Source organism: Vulpes lagopus, chromosome 7, assembly GCF_018345385.1.
Source record: "Vulpes lagopus strain Blue_001 chromosome 7, ASM1834538v1, whole genome shotgun sequence".
Classification (NCBI taxonomy): Eukaryota; Metazoa; Chordata; class Mammalia; order Carnivora; family Canidae; genus Vulpes; species Vulpes lagopus.
Genome location: NC_054830.1, coordinates 46225389 through 46246999, shown reverse-complemented (window position 1 = coordinate 46246999; position 21611 = coordinate 46225389). Strand labels below are relative to the sequence as shown.

Here is a 21611-nt window from a genome sequence, read left to right as displayed (position 1 = left end):
GAGAGGATTTAACAACAAAGTTTCCTTTGTATCCAAAAAAGATATATATATTTAAAAAGCATAAACAGTGTGTAAAAATAAAGGGAAAAGAACAATGTTTAGGTAAACCTTTCATTCTGCTTTTTTTTTTTTTCTTCCAGAGAAAGAGAGACACCGTGTGGATTTGAGAGAGAGTCCAACATAGCCCAGTTCATTTTAATTTCTATAAAGAAAAAGATTACTGCTTAAGGATCTGGTAGCAAAATAAAGCACAAAGATAAAGGAAGAGGAAGTTAAAGTGACCAGCACAGATGAACAAAAATCATGTGCTGTGGGCACAAATTCCTCAAGGACCATGTTCCCTCACTGTTAGCAAAATAGTGGAAAATAAAAGGGAATTCTACAGGTTTGTGTAATTTGAAAGCAAAAGCGTGGAGACGGTCAGAACTCCAGGTGAGTTCCATGATCTGGGTCTCAACGTGGGGACGTTCATGGAGACCACCTAGGGCAGAACCAAGGGAAAAGATTCCGCCTTGAAAGCAGTTCTGATTCATCAGCTCCCCTCGTATCTCTGCCTCAGGGACTGGATGACAGCACCATTAGAGAACGCAGTAAAGTAAATATACTTCCAATCATGTCCCACGTAACAGATATTTTGATTCAATTTGAATCAGCACTGCAGAGAATAGAACTTGGTTTGAATCTGATCTCATCTGACATGTACAAAGATGCAAAGGGAGAAAGCAATTTAGTCTGCAGCTCCCTCTAGTCGTGCTTAGGAAATAGCTGCAGAGGGAAGGGAGCAGCCCAGAGCCTAGAGGCGAAGGGAGGTGGGCAGGGAAGAGAAACAGATTGTCTTCATTGCTGAGCAGGATTGAAAATGAGCCATGTGCTTCCAGTGGAACCTGTTTTGGTATCTCATCTGCAGCTACAGAGGCACTGAATGCTATGTGATTTAAACACTGCCCCTGAACACTGAGAAATAAGGGAATGTGCATGCATGCCATGAGCTCCCTGGCTCTATCTTCCAAGAGAATCCATAGTGTGTGATACTATGCTAGGCTAGTCAGCCTTTTCATTCTGTGCTGAAGAGACTTAATATCTAGACCTACAAATCAGTCTATAAATATAAAGCAAAGTTAAATTACATGCAGACCTGTGAACAGGATCATTCATGCACTTGGAGACAAATACAGTATCACACAAACTGTAAGGCTGACACAGCCCCATACCTTCTATTACTGATTAAAGAAAGTGGATCATCGAGTCTATGTGGCTGTGCTAAAACTAGACAGCAAGAAATGAAACCCAGGTCTCTGTCTGTAGCCTAATCCGGCTTCCATTACAAAATGTGGCAGCCATTCTGTGCTCAGTCACAGAAAGCTCTTTTCTAAATCAAAAATCATTAAAAAACAAAACAAAACCAAAAACCGCCAGATGTTCTTTCAACTTGCTTGCTGTATGTGAAGAATTATGCTAGAATTGGGAGGAAGGAAGGAAGGAAGGAAGGAAGGAAGGAAGGAAGGAAGGAAGGAAGAAGGGAGGGAAGTAAAAAGAAAGGATAGGAGAAGCTTTAAGAGATGTACAAGAATTTCTTTACATTATATATGCAGAGAGGCCTGCTCTTTAGTCAATCTAGAAAGCCAGTGGAGTTGATGTAGTTCATCACATTTTGGGAGTTTCACTTGAGACAATGTGATCAAAGTCAACATTGAGCCACACAAGAAAACTACTCTTATTACATTATAGTCATTCGTTGCCTCTGTCAGAGTTCAAGCAAGAAAGAGATTCATCCTATTGGGTTCAAGTGAGAAGATTTTAAGGACAAGATAACTTAGAGAGGGGAGGGCAGGGTTAAGGATGATGAGGTTCCCAGAAACTAGGGAAGTCCCAGTGCTGAACTGGGAGGCCACAGGGTGACAGTACATTGGAGGAAATACTGTTACTGAAGTCCCCTGGGAGACAGAGCCATCGAGACTTTGCCACCTCACAGAAACTAGTGTCAGAAGGTCTTGCCTCCTGCCAGAGAAGCACTGCTGAAGCAGTATATCTCAGCCTCTCCATCCTCTTGCCTTCTGTCTTCTGCCTCCTATTAGAAGTTAGCTGGCAAGAAAGCCTGGGTGATCCCATCCACAGACATTCACATCAAAGTAGAGATACTGGCTTCAGAGGAACAGACTATAGTAGAACAGCAAATAACTGGGATCCCCATCATTTCTGAATTAAAATGAGTTGAATAGCCACCTTTTATACAATCTTGAATACTCCTGCTTCCAAAAACCCTACCCATTCCAGTTAGTAGCAAATAAATGTCTATAAGTTTAATTATTCTTTTTTTAATTCTCCATATGTGTTAAACTGTATCTTGCATAAACCGAACAGAAATATTTTGTTGACTGCTGGTCATAATTTCAAATGAATGGCCTATTTCTCTAGTTCTAAATGCATTAAATACTATATATAAAGTGCTTATATAGTAACTTTCACAGAGTAAGTTCCTAATTAGTTTTTACTGTGGGCCATTATATTTGAAGCCGATCACCTCAATCAATAAGAATTAGCATAGTCTCACACATATGGCCCTTTTACCTCATCCAGGCATTTTCTCTGAAAAATCCTCAGTGCTGGTGTGCTGTCTTGGAATTAATCCTCACTGCCAACTTCTGGAATGCTGGAGAAGTATGTCATGTCAGGATGTCTTCCAAGGGTGAGACAATCATGGACAAAATGTGCTTTTACCACTACCCAATTGTAATGGAACAAGTGACAATGGAATGCCATGGGAGGAACCAGCAGGAGACTAGGATTTGATTCTCATTCAAGTTTAGTGTGACCTTGGGATCCCTGGGTGGCTCAGCGGTTTGGCGCCTGCCTTTGGCCCAGGGCGCGATCCTGGAGATCCGGGATCGAATCCCACGTCAGGCTCCCGGTGCATGGAGCCTGCTTCTCCCTCTGCCTGTGTCTCTGCCTCTCTCTCTCACTGTGTTCCTATCATAAATAAATAAAAATTAAAAAAAAATAAGAAAAATTAAAAAAAAAATCAAAAAAAAAAAAAAGTTTAGTGTGACCTTAAGCAAGCCATTTCATCACTGAAAGCCTGAGGCTCTTCATTCCAAAGGTAACCAATCAACCAGCTTATAAAAGAGATAAAGGGAGAATTGCTCTAGTTGAAGAAGGCCAGAGGAGACTGGAATATGCTTTCTCTTCCCTTTCACTTCACACTCAACATTCCAAGGAGTGCAGTAGGAAAATCCCCAAACCGGAAGACTGCTGAAGACCCACTTCTATTCTCATTTCCTCACATATTAGTTTCCCCCAATTTTATAGGGAAATAAGAGGGAAAATACTTAATTTTGTTCTCACAAAGCATAAAATCTAGCAGTAAACTTTTATAGACTGCAGTGCAAATGGTTTAATAAGTTCATTGTCCCGTAGTGTCTGCTACATAATTGTGTTCATTCCCTTTGTGTATTTTAGTAATGAGAGTATAATTGTCAGTGCTTATAATACATATAATCTCATTACTGTCACTCCCATCAGTATGCTTTCACTTCAGCCTATACACAGTGTGTTCCACTTTCCCTCTCATCATAACACATAAACATTTCTCTTTTCCTGTATTCAGATTTCAGTCTAATTCCTGACAGTTACCAAGGCTAATCATTGAGACATCACTGCCTGCCTTGTTTTTAGTATGTTTCATTCACCATTCAGGCACAGTGCCAAGAAGTCATTATTTCATTGGTGTTGAATTGCCATGACCACATCCATGCCCTCCTACTAGAGTGGTTGAGACTTATTTGGAGTAGAAACTAATTTAGACATGCAAATGACTACACTCCTGACAGTGACTAGTTTGAAACACTGTAAGTTTAGATACAATTATATCATGCCTCAATTTCATTCTCTGTCAAAGGACAGATCTGGCTTCTACTATTCTTCTGGATGCCTTCCACTTCTAATAATTCTTTTTGTCTATAAAAGATTCAAATCAAGAAAACCTATCATAAACTTCTTCTTAAGTATTTTCTCAGTAGGTAAAGCACAGGGTACTTTTCAGGGCAGTAAAGATACTTATTCGACACTGTGTATACATGCGATCATGCATTTGTCAAAACCTATAGAACTTTAAAACACAAAGACTGATCTTTATTGTATGCGAAATTTGAAGAGTCATTTAGAAGACTGGGGGGAACCTAAGGTAGAATGTAGAATGGGACAAAATAAATTATATTCCACGAGTACAAAATAACTTCAATGAAGAAAGTAGAGGAAAAGATGATGGTCTAAGTAACTTTGGAAATGAGTAAATAAGATAAGACTAGATGCAAAAGAAGCTACAAAAGTACCCTACTGTAGTTGATAGAGTTATATCTCACATGGGTATGGGTTTTCAATTCTGATGCTTCCATCTAGGTAGATTGAAATTGAATAATTAATTGGATGCATGGCGGATGGTAGGGGAGAAAACAAAAATGATCCATGTGGTAATGGATCCAAGTTGGAGACCTCAATATGAATATTTAGCTTGATATAGATACTATATCTATATAGATATCTATAGCTTGATATAGATACTATAGCTATACTATCTATAGATAGATATCTATCTTGATATAGATACAATGTATCTATAGATATAGATACATTGATGGTTTCATGCAGAAATATTTATAGATGTGTACATATACAGGTGTTTGTGTATTTACATCAGTGAGTATATACACATTTATTTCCTTGCTCTGTCATCTTAGAGGGCCTAGAAGCAACTCCCCAGTAGCAGGAATACACCTAGGGCCCACACCTTCATTTCTAATAATATTCTCTTACAAAAAATATGAACACAATGTGGACTTTAGTTAATAATAATAGGCCAATACTGGTCCATTAATTATAAAAGATATACTTTATTAACATAAAGTGCTAAGAAGAGGAGAAGCTGGGTATGGGATTCATGGAAACACTGTACTATCTTCACAATTTTTTTGTAAGACTTTAACTGTTTTAAACGATCAATAATATTGTAATAACATGATGTGGTGACAGTAACTGTACTTATCATGGTAAGCACTGTGTAATGTATAGAACAGTCAAATCACTGTGTTGTACACCTGAAACTAATATAACATTGTGCACCAACTAAATATTTTTTCAAAAAATTACTATAAGTTAAAAAACTTTATTTAAAAATAAAACAACCAAATGCAAAAAAAAAAAAATCTGATACTTGATAAAACATTCATCATTGGGGAAAAATAATTATCTATAGTTGAGAATGAAGCCCAAATATGGTCAAGTTCCACATATCTATTTGAATAACCACTATAATCTACACCATCTATATAATCTAGATTTATACACCATCTATATAATCTAGATTGATAGATGCAAATAATCTACTGATGCTACTTAGTTACCTGTCCTGATCCTGAAATGAGCCCATTCTTAAGTTATTCAATGTTAGAGGCAAAAATATCTAAAACAACACTATTCTGGCAAATAACAAAAGATAAAATTTACCCTCTAAAGAGCATCAAGAATTTATAAATATTGGGACACCTGAGTGGCTCAGCAGTTGAGTGTCTGCCTTTGGCTCAGGGAGTGATCCTAGGATCTGAAATCTAGTCCCACATTGGGCTCCCTGAGAGGAGCCTGCTTCTCCCTCTGCCTATATCTCTGCCTCTCTCTCTCTGTGTCTCTCATGAATAAATAAATAAATATTTAAAAAAAGAATTTATAAATATTGCAACTAGTCCTGTCTAGCCTTATAAATATTGCAACTATTCGTAACTAAAATTACAATGTGCATAGCACCTATTCAGTCATCACTATGAGCTTTTTATGCAGCTTGACAAAGAGTGGATTCAAGGCAAGTTTCAGAGTTGACCCCACAACAAAAATCCCTGTCCCTTTATTCAAGCAACTTAAGCTACTTTCCTACCATGCAAGTTCCTGCAAAAGGAGATGATCTCTAAGATATCTCTATAACTAGATCACAACTGACTCTCACAGTAAGGCATACCAAGTCAAATATAAGGTGCATAGTTGTGTGCTGGCACTGTTAACATAGAATCCTTAATATCAATTGGTTAGAATCCCCTCAAGTGATTTTTCTACATCCTCAAGGAGACAAAAGATAATAACTCAAGTCTTGGAAGCTGAAATGACTTAGCAAGTATCTTGAGAGTGGTATTTTTGGAAGCCTCGAAACCTTCAAAGGGAATATGGAGAGAAGCTACTGATAACAGTGTGAAAACAGAGTAGGCATTTCAGCTTCTCTCCCCCTTAAGCCTTCTTCTCTGATAGCACTCCACAATTATCATGCCATGAGTATCAAAGAAGTTGTTCCATAAATGGTAAGTTCAATTTTAAGAAATGGAAAAGCTTTTGCAATACCTCTTTAAAGGAAACCACCTATTAATGGAAAAGAAATTACTTACAGGGACTACTGTAAAGTCATTGGTCTAAACTTGCTTCACCAGCAACTTTCCCTAGAATAGCAGAAACTGAGAAAACTGAGATCTTTCCCCTTTAAAAACTTGCCAAAAGATGTCTCACCATGTTGATTTCAACATAAAACTTAAGAAGGCACCATTGAATGGTGCGTAACTAGTGAACTCTGATTAGACATTAGGGTCACTGGGGAGTTAAAAAATTCTTTTCTGTGAAAATTCATTAAACTGGATACTAAATATTTGCAAATTTCACAGTATATAAATTTTATTTTAGTTAAAGTACTACAAATATTAAACTGTAGTTAGTAGGTTTTCTTTTCATAGTGATATGGTATTCAACAATCCTGAAATTACTTTCAGTGTCCTTTACACTTGAACAAATGAATACATTTAAGTACTGTGTGATATTGGATGGTATTTTAAAATATTATTATTGTATTTTTTAATATAAATAGGTAAGTTGATAGACACATAAATTTATACATACGTAAGGTGTAAATTTATGTATATACACATATATTTCCTAGTCCTTTCTACAGAAAGAATCTACAAACAATGACACACCCGTGGCAATAATGTCTAGAACCCAAATCTTCATTTTAAAAAATCCTCCACTTGATGAAATCAGAGATTCATGAAGAAATATTTGATTCCAGGGCTAGGGCAGGGAAGGCATAGACTACTTGTCTTACCACAAAGGTTAAGGCATAGGAATGTGTCAAAAGGATACAGAAGCCAAGCTGAAGAAGCTTAAGTTAGCCAAATAAGGGATGATTTGATTCCAAAACAAATGAAAACAACAACAACAACAAACTATTCATTACAAAATAATGCCAGCTTATAAATAAATAAGGGAGGAATGATAGAGGGGGAAAAATAATTATTTTACAGTAGCTAATTTGATAAAACAGTCAGGCAGGAATCATCACTGAATAAACACCTCCTGGGTGAAAAGATGTAGAAGAGGAAGGTAAATGTGCAGTATCACCTCACACAGGTAGACTATCACCTCACACAAGTTTATAAAACTACCATCAAGCCTCAAATGAGCTTAGTTCCTGATAGAATTAAAGTGGTTATGTATCTGATCAGCACAAGTAAGATAATCCTTTCCTGGAGATTTTTTCTTTTCTTTTTTTTTAATAGGAGCATTTATAATTACTTTAGATTAAATCAGATGCATTTGATAAAAAATTACTATGTATGCCAAGATATTTAATAAAAAAAATTAAACTATGGAAGTTAGATAAATTGGTGGATACTTTAACCAGGGATTGAGATTTTTTAAAAAGTAAAATTCTAGAACTTAAAAATATATCTAAAATTAACACTTCAAAAGATTCAACATCTAATAACAACAGACTCAACATCTAATAGTAGGAGATATATGTTGAAGAGAATGTGACCTATGCACTGAAGGAAGGTCAATAGAAAATATCTAAATCAAAGAACAGACAAAATAGAGTAAACATCACAAGAGATATGAGAGATAGGAAGGAATGCCTCATATGTGTAAGTGGAGAGGAAAGAGAGAATGTGACAGAAGTAGTATTTGAAGATACAATGGCTGAGAATTCTCCAACTTCTGTAAAAGATAAAAAAGCCACAAATCTAAGACATTCTAGAAATCCAGACAAGTTAAATACAAATAAAAGCAAAGATAAATCATCATAGTTAAACTGCTTAAAATCTAAAACAAGGCTAAGTTGTTAAAAACAGCCATAGGGAAAAAGGACAGTTTACCTTCAAAAGATAAACTTTATCTGTGAGAGGTGGTTTCTCAAAATAAACACAGTAGAGTCAAGGAAATAACAAATGGTATATTTGAAGTGCTGAAAGATAACAAATTCCAGCCTATAATTCTATTCTTGACTTCAAAAATTAAAAAAATTCAAACAATAAATAAAGAGAATTCACCACACACTTTTACTTCATTAAAAGTAATACTAAAATTAGTTCTCATGCGGAAGATAAAATGATCTCAAATAAAACATATACTTCCAAGAAATATTATAGAGCAGAGAAAAAGTAAAATATGTAGGTGAACATGAATGAAAATTGACTATACAAAACCATAGTAGTAAAGTCTTTTGGGGTTTCATATATATGTATAATCAAACTGTATGTCATCAGTAATCTAGAAGTTAAAAGTAGAATAAAGTCAAAGTGTCCAAAGCATTTTCTCTTAATGGAAAGGTGGTACAGTATTTGTTTATATTATATTGTAATAAATCAATAACACATGTGGTAATCTCTAGAGTAGCAAGTTAACAAAAGGGAGAATGGAATACGAAGAATATCTGATTAAAAAGTAGGTAAGACAGAAGAGTGAAAGCAACTAAGACAAGTGGGTCAAACAGAAAATAAATAGTAATTTGGTACATGTAAACTCAAATATATAAACAATTAAGTAAAATGGACTAAATATTCAAAGTAATGATAAGACTGTCAGAATGGATTTTAAAAATCAAATAATGTTTGCTTAAAAGAGTCCCATTTAAAACATAAATGGTATCAAACAATAATCTACAAAAATTCAAACACTAAAGAAGGCAGTAATGGAGAAAATGAGGGACAAAAACCTCAAAGACATGAGAAAGCATAAAACAAATTGGCAAAAGTAAGTGCCTTCTTATTCTAATTAAATGTTAGTGGATAGGGCAGCCTGGGTGGCTCAGCAGTTTAGCACCGCCTTCAGTCCATGGCCTGATCCTGGAGACCCGGGATCAAGTCCCATGTCAGACTCCCTACATGGAGCCTGCTTCTCTGTCGGCCTCCCTCTCTCTCTCTCTGTTTCTCATGAATAAATAAATAAATAAAATCTTTAAAAAAAAAATGTTGGTGGATAAACTCTTCAATCAGAAGAGATAGGTTGGGAAGATGGATATATTTTTAAAAAAGATTCAATTATATGCTGTTTATAAGAAACCTACCTTATTTCAGGATGTACTTTGGTTGAAAGTGAAAGAATACAAAAAATATCTCATGCAAATAGTAACCAAAAAAGAGCATATATGGCTATACTAATATCAGATAAAATAGACTTTAAATCAAAAGCTGTTATAAGAGTTAAAGAAGGAATTATATAATGATAAAAGGGTCAATTCACCAAGAAGATATAACAATTATTAACATGTATGTGCCAAACACCAGAGCTCCAAAATATATGAATCACACATTAACTGAAGGGAGAAATAAACATCTCGATAGCAATAATAGGAGACTTCGATACCTCCCTTTTAATAGTGGATAGAACATTCAGACAGAAGATCAATGAGGAAAGAGGTGACTTGAAAAACAACTAAAGATCAATTGGACCTAGTAGGTATACACAGAACATTCAGTCCAACAATAGGAGAATACATATTTTCCTCAAGGGCACATTGAACATTCCCCAGAATGTTAGGGAAAAAAAAACCAACTGTTTAATAAATTTTAAAGTATCAATATCATACAAAACATCATTTCCAGTCAGAACAGAGTAAAACTAGAAATCAATGGTGGAAGAAAAACTAGAAAAGTAAAAAATATGTGGAAATTAAATAATATACAAACAACTGTGGGACCAAACAAGAATCATAAGATAAATTAGAAAATATCATGAGACAAATAAAATTCGAAAAACATACCATAACTTAAGGGATGCTGCAAAACCAGTGCCAAGAGGGAAATGAAGCTGTAAATGCTTACATTAAAAAAGAAAAAAAAAACAAAAGATTCCGAATCAACAATTTAACTTTATACCTAAAGGGACTAGAAAAATAAGAACCAAACGCAATTCTAGAAGCAGGAATACTAAATAAAGTATTAAACATTACAGCAGAGACACATGAAATAGTAGAAAAACACACAGAAATCAACAAAACCAAAAGTTCTTTAAAAAGATAAACAAAATTGACAAACTTTTAGCAGATTAACTAGGAAAATGAGAAGACTGAAATAACTAAAATCAGAAATTAGAGAGAAGACATTATTACTGATTTTGCAGAAATAAAAAGGATTATAAGTGAATACTATGAACAACTATATGCCAAAAAATTTGATAACCTAGACTAAATGGACAAATTCCTGGAAACATGCAACCTACCAAGAATGAATCATAAAAAATAGAAAATCTGAACTGACTGACCCATAACTAGTAAGGAGATAGGATCAGTAATCAAAAACTGCCCAACAAGGAAAAACCCAGGAACAGGTGGCTTCACTGTTGAATTCTACCAAACGTAATCCTTTCCAAAATATTCTAAAAATTGAGGTGGAGGCAATACTTCTGAATTCATTCTATGCAACCAGCCATAGCTTGAATACCAAAGTTAGCCAAAGACACTCTAAGAAAACAAAGTTACTGATCAATACCACTTATGAGTATTGATGTAAAAATCCTCATAACATTCTGGAAAACTGAACTCAACAGCATACTAAAAGGAGTTTGCACAATGGTCAAATGGGAATGGAATGATGGTTCAAAATATAAAAATTAAATATACCACAATAACAGAGTGAAGAGGGAGAAAATCCCATGCTCTACTCAATTGATGCAAAGCAAACATTTAACAAAGTTCAACATCTTTCTATGATAAAAACACTCAATAATGAAATAGAATAGGAATAGAAGGAAATTATGTCAATAGGAATAGGAAATAGAATAGGAATAGAAGGAAATTATGTCAATACAATAGAAGCCCATATATGAAAAAACCATAATTAAGATCATACTCAATGATGAAAGACTGAAAACGTTTCTTCTAAGATCTGGAACAAGCAAAACAAATACATTAATAATAATAATAATAATAATAATAATAATAATAATAATAAATACCCTGTTTTTACTACTTTTATTCAGCATAGTACTAGATGTCTTAACCAGAACAATTAGGCAATAAAAAGAAATAAATACATCTAAACCATAAAAAAAAATGGCACTGTCTCTGTTTAGAGATGACATGATCTTATATGTAGAAAATCCTAACAATTCCATCAAAGGAAAAAAAAAAACCCAAAACCTGTTACAACTAATAAATGAATTCAGCAAAATTCAGGATATAAAATCAACACACAAAAACTATATACATTTTTATACACTAACAATGAACAACCCAGAAAGGAAATTAACAAAACAATTTTTAGAATAGCATCAAAAAGAATAAAATACTAAGAAAATAAGCTTAATTGTGGAGATAAACTATCTATAAACACAAAGCTAAAAAAAATGTTGCTGACAGAAACTAAAGAAGACACCAATAAATGGGAAGACATTCAGGTTCATGGGTCAGAAGTCTTAATACTGTCAGGATGTTAAAGTATTCAGTACCTTGAAAACACTATCCTAAGTGAAATAAGCAATTAAGCATCAAGAAATATTGTATGATTCCACTTATACAAGATACCTAATGTGTTCAAATTCACAGAGACAGAAAGTAGAATGGTGGTTGCTGGGAGTTAGGGGAAGAGGCAATAAGGAGTTCGCATTCAATGTGCTTCAATTGAGGAAGATGAACAAGTTCTGGAGATGAATGGTAGTGTTGGTTGCACAATAATGTGAATGTGCTTTCCACCACTGAACTGTACACTTAAAAACTGTAAGAAAAATAGTATATAACATAAAAGTTATATATATTTTACCACAATAAAAAATAAATTATTAAGAAAGCAGAATGTTTGAAAATAAGAGAATAAAAATATGCCATGCAAAAAATATATAATGCAAACAAAAACATTAAAACCACAATAGCTGCACATTATTATATAAGGCAGACTTTACATCAAGAAAAATGACTAAAAATAAAAGGGTATGTTTCATAATGATAGAATGGCCAATCAATCAGGAACTTATCACAATTCTAAATTTTTATGTACCTAATAACGTAGCTTAAAAATACATAAAGCAAAAAGTGACAGAACTTAGAGAGGAGCCACACTCACAGCCACAGTGGAAGACTAATATACATATTTTAATGGTTGATAGAACTAGCAAAAAAATAGACAAAAATAAATGGTATAAAGGAAGTGAAAAACACAATGACAAAACTTACCTGACACAAAGACAACATTATATTCAATAACAATAGGATACATATTAATTTCGAGTACACATTGGTCAAAGGCTGGGTCACAAAGCAAGCCTCAGAAAAAATGTAAATATGGAGATTTGTCAGAGTATTTCCTCTAATCACAATAAACTAAGCCAGAAATCAATAAGAAAAATATAATAAAATCTCCAACTCTAAGCAATTAAGCAATACACTTCTAAACAACCCATGGACTACAGAAGAAATCAAAGTAAAAGTTGGAAAATGTTTTTCATGGCATGATAATAAAACATTTAAAAACATCAAGAAGGGACACCTCGATGGCTCAGCAGTTAAGTGTCTGCCTTGAGCTCAGGGAGTGATCCCAGAGTCCCGGGATGGAGTCCCACATCAGGCTCCCTGCATGGAGCCTGCTTCTCTCTCTGCCTATGTCACTGCTTCTCTCTGTCTCTCTGTCTCTCATGAATGAATAAATAAATAAATAAATAAATAAATAAATAAATAAATAATCTTTAAAAACATTTAAAAAAATCAAGAATACAGCTCATTGGAGCACAGATATAAATTAACAGCTTTAAATGAATATATTAGAATTTTTTTAAATGTACCATCCCCCCTTCAAAAAATGAGCCAAGCCTTAATCTCAAGAAGCTAGGGGAAAACAACAAATCAAATATCCCATTGATTATTGGCTTAGTCCATTCCTACTTCTATAATAAAATACTGATTCTTGTTAGCTCATAAACAATAGAAATTTATTTCTCACTGTTCTGGAGGCTGGGAAGTCCTAGTGCCTATAGATTTCGTGTCTGCTGAGAGGTCCTGGTTCATTGATGGCACGCTTTTCACTGTGTCCTCATATGGCAGAAGGAACAGGGACCTGCATCAAACCTTTTATAAGAGCACTAATCCTGTTCATGAGAACTCTGCCCTCATGACCTAATCATCTCCTAAAGCCCCACATCATCTTGGGGGTTAGAGTTTCAACACATGAATTTTGGATGCACAAAACCATTCACACAAGAGTAATTATTATTTGTAATTATTATTTACAAAGATAAAAGTTGCCTTTACAACAAAGAGTTGTGGCAGACACTATCTGGGCTACAGGACAACAGCTAGCATTACTACTAATGAAAGAAACCTATATTGAGTTACTCCTGATGTAATGCAAGGGTAAGTGCATAACATCACCAAGTTCAATTCTTGCCAAAATGTGTATTTGAATCTAAAAGGGGGGAAATAATTCCAGATTGTAGAAGATTCTACAACAGAGCTAGCCTGAATTCTTTAAAATATGAGTGATAAAAATAGATTCTTTTTAAAAAATCAGTGGATGTTCCAGATCAGGGTCAGCAAACTCCTATAGGAGACAAGATAGTAAATATCTTAGGATTTGCCCTATGGTCTCTGTTATGGCTATTCATATTTTGCTCTTGCAGCTCTGAAAGCATTCATGGGCAATACATACACATATGAGCATGATCATCTCCCATTAAAGCTTTATTTATGAACACTGAACTTTGATTTCATATAATTCACAGAATATTATTTTTGATTTTTTTTCTACCATCTGAACATGTGAAAAACATTCTCACCTTGCAGGTCACACAGAACCAAGTAGTAGGCCAAATTTGGTCTTGTGCTCTACTTTGCCAACCTGTATTCTTGATTAAAGGGATAGAGACAGGAAAATGACATGCAATGTGTGATCTTTGACTGGGTCTTGAATAAAAAAAAGAAGAAAGAAAGACAGCAATAAAGTATATTTTTGAAACTGAGGAAATCAGAATTTGGATGTGTAATAAACAAAGTAAGCATATTATTTTCTAAGTATTAGATAACCTGAATGTAAAAATGATAGTGTGGTTATGGAGGAGGATATTCCTGTTCTAGGCAAGTGCAAACTGAATATTTAAGAGTCAAGTGACATAATGTCTGTCATTCCAAATGGACTAGGAAAACAAAAGAGGTAAACAAGTGTGTATATGTATGTGTATTCATATGAGAGACACAGGATGATAGAAGGCAGCAAGAAACAGATTGAGTAAATAAGGCAAAATACTGATCATCAATAGCTTTAGGGTAAGAGAAGGGTATTTATGGTACTGTTGTTTCAAATGGTCTGTGCATTTGAAATTTTCAAAGTAAGAAATTAGGGAAAATAAAATTAAATTAAAATACAGTGTCCAGGCCCCATGCCAGAATTCTAGATCAACTGGCTTGTTGTTGACTCAGACATAGGAATTTGTAAGAGCTTGCAATTGTAGCATGGGTTGAGAACCACTCCTGTAGGAGAAAGAAAAGGTGTATCAGGAAGGGAGATGTAGGTTTTCTCTGCCACTTGTCTTCCACAACTTCCTTCAAGCTACTTGGTTCACTAAGCCTTAGATTCCAGGTCTCTAAAATATGACCACTACTGCCAATGGCAGAGAGTTAACACGTTCAATGTATCTAAACACATCTAAAAACTCTAGCAATACATGTACAAAACTTTAGGAAACTTGATTACTTGTGTCCTGTTAAGGAACTGAGAAATAAATAAATCAAAACAAATATTTCAATGGTGTGAGTAGAAGGAAAGCGAGTTTGGAAATCACAGATGTCACATTCCTCCAAAGTTGCAGACAGCAGAGTTAGAGGGTATAGAGAAACAGAATGCAGAGCTAGCCACCACTTTTTAAGTAACTACACTGTGTCAGGCTTTGTATTAATTTTACAAATACTTAACTTTAAATATAACCTTACAAAGATTATTTCACTTAATACTCACAGCCTCCCTAGAAAGTAATTCTTTCCCTATTACAGATGTGAAAACTGAGGCTTAGAAAAGATAAGTGATGTTCCTGAGGCTACATAGATAGTACACAAAAGTAGGATTTGATCTGTTTGCTTATGTAATTTAAAGACTAAAACTATTAGTCACTATGATCTATATCTTTTTAAAGTATGAAATCTCAACTCCTTTGATTTTGTTCACTCATAATGAGTCAATCTTCTGGGTAGCACCCTATCTCTAAAACTACATTCTTGAATTGTCATCATTCAGATCATAGATTACTCTTTTATTAAGTGATGGAAATGTGCTCCATAGTAGGGCAGGAGACAATCTGCCCACATACATGGTGATTAATCTGTAAGAAAATATCTCATTGCTGCAGTACTGGAGGAGGAAGTCACTCAACTTAAACCACAGATCAGATGCTCCATCTTCAGGTTTGTACAAACAAACAACATGAGGTTTTATAATGTGTATTCATTTACTCATCCACTAATCCATCTACTCATTTATCTACTTTTATACATTTATCCATTATTCACATTTATCTATTTAATATATTAATTCTTCTAATTATTCATTTAATCTTTCAGTCAAAAAATAATAAGTATTAAGGAGTGCCTAGGTGACTTAGTTAAGTGTTTGACTTAGGCTCAGGTCATGATCTCAGGATCCTGGGATCAAGCCCTGCTTTGGGCCCCCTTATCAGTAGAGGAGTCTGCTTATCACTTTCCCTTTCCATTTGCCTCCCCCCACTCGTTCTCTCTCTCTCTAAAAAAAATAAAATCTTAAAACAATAATTACTGAGTCATTACTATGCGTCAGGTACATTTCTAGAAGCTGTGATACAGAATCCAACAAAATAGATCATCATCTCTGCCTTCATAGCACTTACCTCTATAGGCCAAAAAAAGTAAACAACAACAACAACAAAAATAAGTAAAATACATAGCAAAATAATTAGTAATTAGTGCTAAGGAGAAAAAAAAAACACAAGGAAGTAAAATAGCAAATGTTAGACAGGATGAAGGTGATAAAAATTTAGATAGATGGCCAGAGAAGCTTCATTGAAAAGGAAAAGGTGACTTTGGAAATGACTTTCATTAAGAATAAAGGGAACAAGGGAAGCAAATTAAAAAAACTCTCACACATGTACATATATGTACCTACACACATATGCATGTGCACATGCATGTATGTGTGGTACGTATATATGTCAATGTATCCCCTTCTTCATTGAAAGTGTGTTACTATTATATGTGTGGGTGTGTATCAGCTGGATTAAATAGGCCACAGTGACATTGTTGATATTATTGTGGGACAGGTAGAAAACTGGTAAGAATTTATGGACTGGCATTGGCCACACTTCAAGTAGCACTGACTTAAGGCACTGGAGGTCCAAGTAAAGTTATAAGGTTTTACAAAAATAATTACAGGGTTTGGGGCAGAAGAGTGACATGATAGAATTTATCTCTTCAAAATTTCACTTTTACTTCAAAGATTTAGGTTTCCTGAGATGCAAAGTAAAAGGGTCTTCATGCCATCACCATGTCTTCCTGGAATCTCATATTAACTGGAGACACTTCCTCTGTACTCATGAGGCACAGGACCCTGAACAAGGTGTCAGATTTCAAAGCATTGCTTGTTGATACATAGACAAGTTCGGTTAGGAAACTGAAAAATAATTGAACCAGCTCAAATCCCTAGCACCCACAAGTCACCTGGATTGAATTCTCTGCCTTTGCCAATGACACCATCCCTGTATCTCATTTCTATCTGTTCTGTTAGCAAGGTACTGCATTCAAAACCAACAGTGGGTGTCTCTGACTGAAAACTAGCCTGCCATCTAGAAAAGTGGAGTTAATTACTTATACCAAGTGACTGAATAACCAAGGGAATGTACTTTTGATGATGCTAATATATCAGCTTTATTGTAACAAGGTTTTGTTGGTCCCTTGACAAGACACTATAATACATAAAAGGTATTTCTAAGCTTGGAAATACAAGCTTAGAAATGTCAAAATAGCAGCCCACCAAAGGAGCTAGGACATTTCAATGAGCTATTTTGGGGAGCTCATTGCTCTGAAAGTAGAGTGGACTGCATTTCTACTCAATGTTTAGTTAATTGAGCTTCAAATAGGGGAAATTTGAGTAGTTTGCAGCCCTTCTTGTACCTGAAAACAAACAGACTTAGCACTTCTTCATTTGGCTTACCTCTGCTTTTACTCTTATCCTCCAGCTAACCAACAGTAATAATGCTTCCAATAGAACTGTATTATGGCTACTTAACTGCCAGAAAAACACTGAATTCATCCATTATCTTTGATAAGTATGGTCACTGAGGGACATAGAACCATTTCCAGTCCCTGCCTCTCCTGGTCCCCATCTCCTGAAAGTAGCAACCCAGAAAAATCATTCCTTAGAGAAGCTAATAGTATGAAAGTTCCCTGGATTTTAGGAGAAAGGAAAATGATCAACTCCTTTCAGGTGGCCCAGGGTAGATAGGAAAACACCTCTCCTCTCCCCACTCTACTTCACTCTACCTCTGGGATTTCCACATCCTAATCCCTGGAACCTGGGATTATGTCACATTACGTGTTGAAAGGGACTTTTTTTTTTTTTTTTAGAGAGAGAGAAGGGGAAGAGGCAAAGGGAAAGGGAGAGAGAGAGAATCTTAAGCAGGCTCCAGCATGGAGCCTGATGATCTTGGCCAAAATCAAGAGTTAGATGCTTAACCAACTAAGCTACCCAGGCACAGAAGTTACAGACTTTAAATTAGGGAGACTATACTCAATTATACAGTTGGATCCAATGTAAACATGTGGGCCCTTTAAAGTAGAAGACAGGCAGTAAAGTCCACGAAAGAGATGCAATGATGGAAGATGAGGCAAGAAGAGATTTGAAGTGTAAGCAGGACTCCTCTGCCATTGCCAGCTTTGAGAATGGAGGAAGGGGGTCATGAACCAGTAAGCCAAGGCAGCCTGGGGAAGCTGGAATCAACCCACAGGTGACAGCAAAGAAACAGATAGCTCAGTCCCACAACTAAAAGGAACCAAGTTCTGCCAACAACTAGAATGCCTCTAAAACACCTTGTCCTCTCCAGCCTCCAGAAAGAAATACATTCTTGGTGACACCTTGATTTTAGCTCAGTGAACCCCATGTTGGACTTCTGACCTACAGAACTATAAGATAAAAAAATTGTGTTATTTTAAGTGACTAACTCTGTAGTAATTTGTTATAGCCGCAATGGAAAATTAACCCATGGTCTTTGAATGGCAGATACTTAGAAGACATTCTGTGACATTCAGAAAAGCATGGCACTAAAAAAGTAAGCAAGTATAATGGGGTTGTATCTTCTGACCATTTCCTTTTGCCAATTTAGTTATTTCATTATATAAGTTTGGGAAGAAAAGGAGAGAGAGAGAGGGAAGGAGGGGAAGTGTTAGGAGGGGAGGGGAAGAGAGGAGAGAAAGAGATTGAAAAAGAGGAAAATGAGATAGACAGAGGTAAAGAACAATGTCTACAAATGTCGTGGTCTTGAGATACCACCATTCCCCTCAGTGAGCACACACCCCAGGAAGAACCTGAGTCTAATGTTCTCCACTGAGTCTCAGGCCCTACGCAACTCTCATGGTATAAGCATCTTGTTATATTGAGTGTGACATAGAAATGTGATCCTAGCATTTAATGAAACTTATTTTTCAGGGGGGAAAAATGGTCCTCAAGTACACAAGTCAGCTCCATCAGCTGGCAGTCAAAGAGAATATGATTCATTCCAATACTTACAGAAAACCTGGCCGTTCTTGACTAAATATTGCTTACATTGTTCTCCAACAGAGCACCTTGCTAAAGAACATTAAAGGGTAAGTGAATACAATTTTGCCTTAAAACCTAACCTTGAGTAAAAGTGATTCTACTCTAAAAGATGAAGTAGAATAGTTTTTCTTATTCACAGAAATCCTCAACAATGAATTTTAGTTTTATTTTATTTTTTTTTTTTGTTTTTTTTTTTTTTGAATTTTAGTTTTAACAGAAATTCAATTATTGCTGTTAGAGTTAAACAGAGATACACTGAGAGTTTCTACAGCTTCCAAAAGTGAATCTTGACCTGGAGATCCCTTTTCAAATTTCACTCTCTGCAAACCTCTGACCCATAGGCTGAGATCCTTTACTACTCTATCTCACTGACATTTTTCTAATGCTTGACCACATAATTGCCCAAAATGGTCTCAGTAAGCTGTGAGCTAATAAAGAATTAAAATGGATATTTAATAGAAAAATTTCAAGGAAATTAAAGGCTCTAATATGCAAAGGAGTGTTCCTTTTAACTGTGAAATCTCAGCCACTCTGACAAGCAGGAGGAGTTATTTTAGAAGACTCTACCAATCATGTATTCATGATGCTTGGTGTCGAGGTATGAAATCATAATGATCATGGGAAAGATCTCAAAGACATTGAGAAGATTGTAAGTTAACCCCGTTAACTTACTCCTGGGCAAACATAGGCTTGATTGAAGATGTTCAGATGATTCACCAACATGAGTTAGTGGTTTTGCCAGCAGCTCCTAGCATTCTGATGCATTCATTGCTCACCATTCATTCATTCAACAATATTTAATGAACACCTGCCAAGCACTGGTTTAGGTACTGAGGATTTAATCATAACAAAGTACAGTGAAGTGAAAATATTTTGGCCTAGAAATTAGTCTCCTAATTTCCAAATGTTCTTTCTAACTTGCCTTTTAATTACCTATTTCTCCACTGAATTATTTATGTATCTAACTATACTTTCTCAAACACTCCCTTCCCAGGGGTCACAATTAAGATCCTCCCACCCAGAACTTTATGTCTTTGTACTAGCCTAATTTTCATAACCTGACATAAGCAACCCATAATTCACATTAATCTCTAAGCATCAAACAAAAATCAATAAATTGTTACAGAGTACTTACCACATAGGAGCATCAATTCAAGAGCTGGTGGTCATACAGCAAGGCATAAGATGGAATCCCCTTTCTTCAAGGAAGTTAGAGTCTACTTAGGAGCATAAAATGAGTATCCTTAAAATGGAGCACAGGAAGATATAGGGACAGTTATATCCAAACAAGAGAATGTAGTTTCTATGCAAAATAAATGCTAGCTCAGAGGTTTCCCAGAAAGGGTGTCTTATGGCCTCAATTTTCATAATAGTTAGAACTACCCAGGAGTGGATATGTAAGGAATTTCTGAAAAGAATAGTATGAGAAAAATAACTAGTGAAGTAGAAAAGCCTCAAATGCATTTGAGAATAATAAATAGATGGATTTTTCTCTACAAGGGATTGAGCTATATTTGGGGGGGGGGGGGAGAGCAGAGATATACAATTATTCTAATTTGTATTGAGAAAGCTTTCCTAACTTGGAAGTGTTAGCTAGAAAACAAGTTCTTGAGTCTTGCCTTCTTTCCCTTGATACCTTTTGCCCTCATCATATCTAATCTCCCCCTCTGGACTCTCCCCACTGGACAAATTTTCCATCCTCAACCTGAAAGCTTTTGCCTTGACCATATGGGTTACCTGAAGCATTGTGGACATCATAAACTTTCTGTAGAACTAATAAGTACCACCTTTTTAGAATAGGCAAATTCAAATAAATCGAATTATTTCAAATGTGAGCAATATTTTATGTTTAATATGTGGAATTCACAGTATTCCTTGTCATGATTTTTTGTTCAAGCAGGTGATAGTACTTAATGTCAGGGTTAGGATGTTGGGAGACCTTCTAAAATTATGAGGATGTTAATTGCTCTATCAATCACCACAACTGATAGCTCTTGGTTTCAGGCCTACCAATGAGTCACCTCATTGACTAGACCTACCTAGTCAAAGTAGGTAGTTTTTATGGATTTAAAAATAGCTAAGTTTGTCATGGGAAAAGTGCCAGACTCAATAAATTAAAAAATCATCTAACTTTCTCAGATCCTGAGGATCATAGTCCTCAAATTAACAGGTCAATACAAGAGCCAGTCCATACCTTTCCAAGTATATACTTAAAACCTACAAACACTGAAGTATAGAAACAGTGTTGCATTTTGCACTGCTTTATTTGCCTTCTTTAAGCTTACCTACATGACTAATCTTACTGCTTTATCCCCCTAGTAGAAGATACACTAGCTGAAAGTCTACTCTAGGCTATAAAAATTAACTCTTCTAATCTCTAACTGTAGCTGGTGACCCCAAATGGTACTCATGAGGTTAATCATGTAGTTTCTGGTTTTCATATTTATTAGAAGAATGGTAGGTCTTTATGAGGTAAAGACACATTTAAGTTGCTCAGGTTTCTGAGAGACTGAGCATAATAAGTTTTATTATTTTTTTAAAGATTTTATT

General features: G+C 35.3%; 1 long non-coding RNA gene across 1 annotated transcript in view; it reads right to left on the bottom strand.

Moving 5' to 3' along the window:
* The window catches only part of LOC121496076, a 43051-nt gene extending 22769 nt beyond the window's left edge, over nt 1-20282 (bottom strand). Inside the window, exon 1 of the long non-coding RNA XR_005989106.1 lies at nt 20197-20282. This is a non-coding gene — a long non-coding RNA (uncharacterized LOC121496076). The remainder of the gene's footprint in view (nt 1-20196) is intronic.
* Between the last annotated feature and the right edge of the window lie 1329 nt (nt 20283-21611).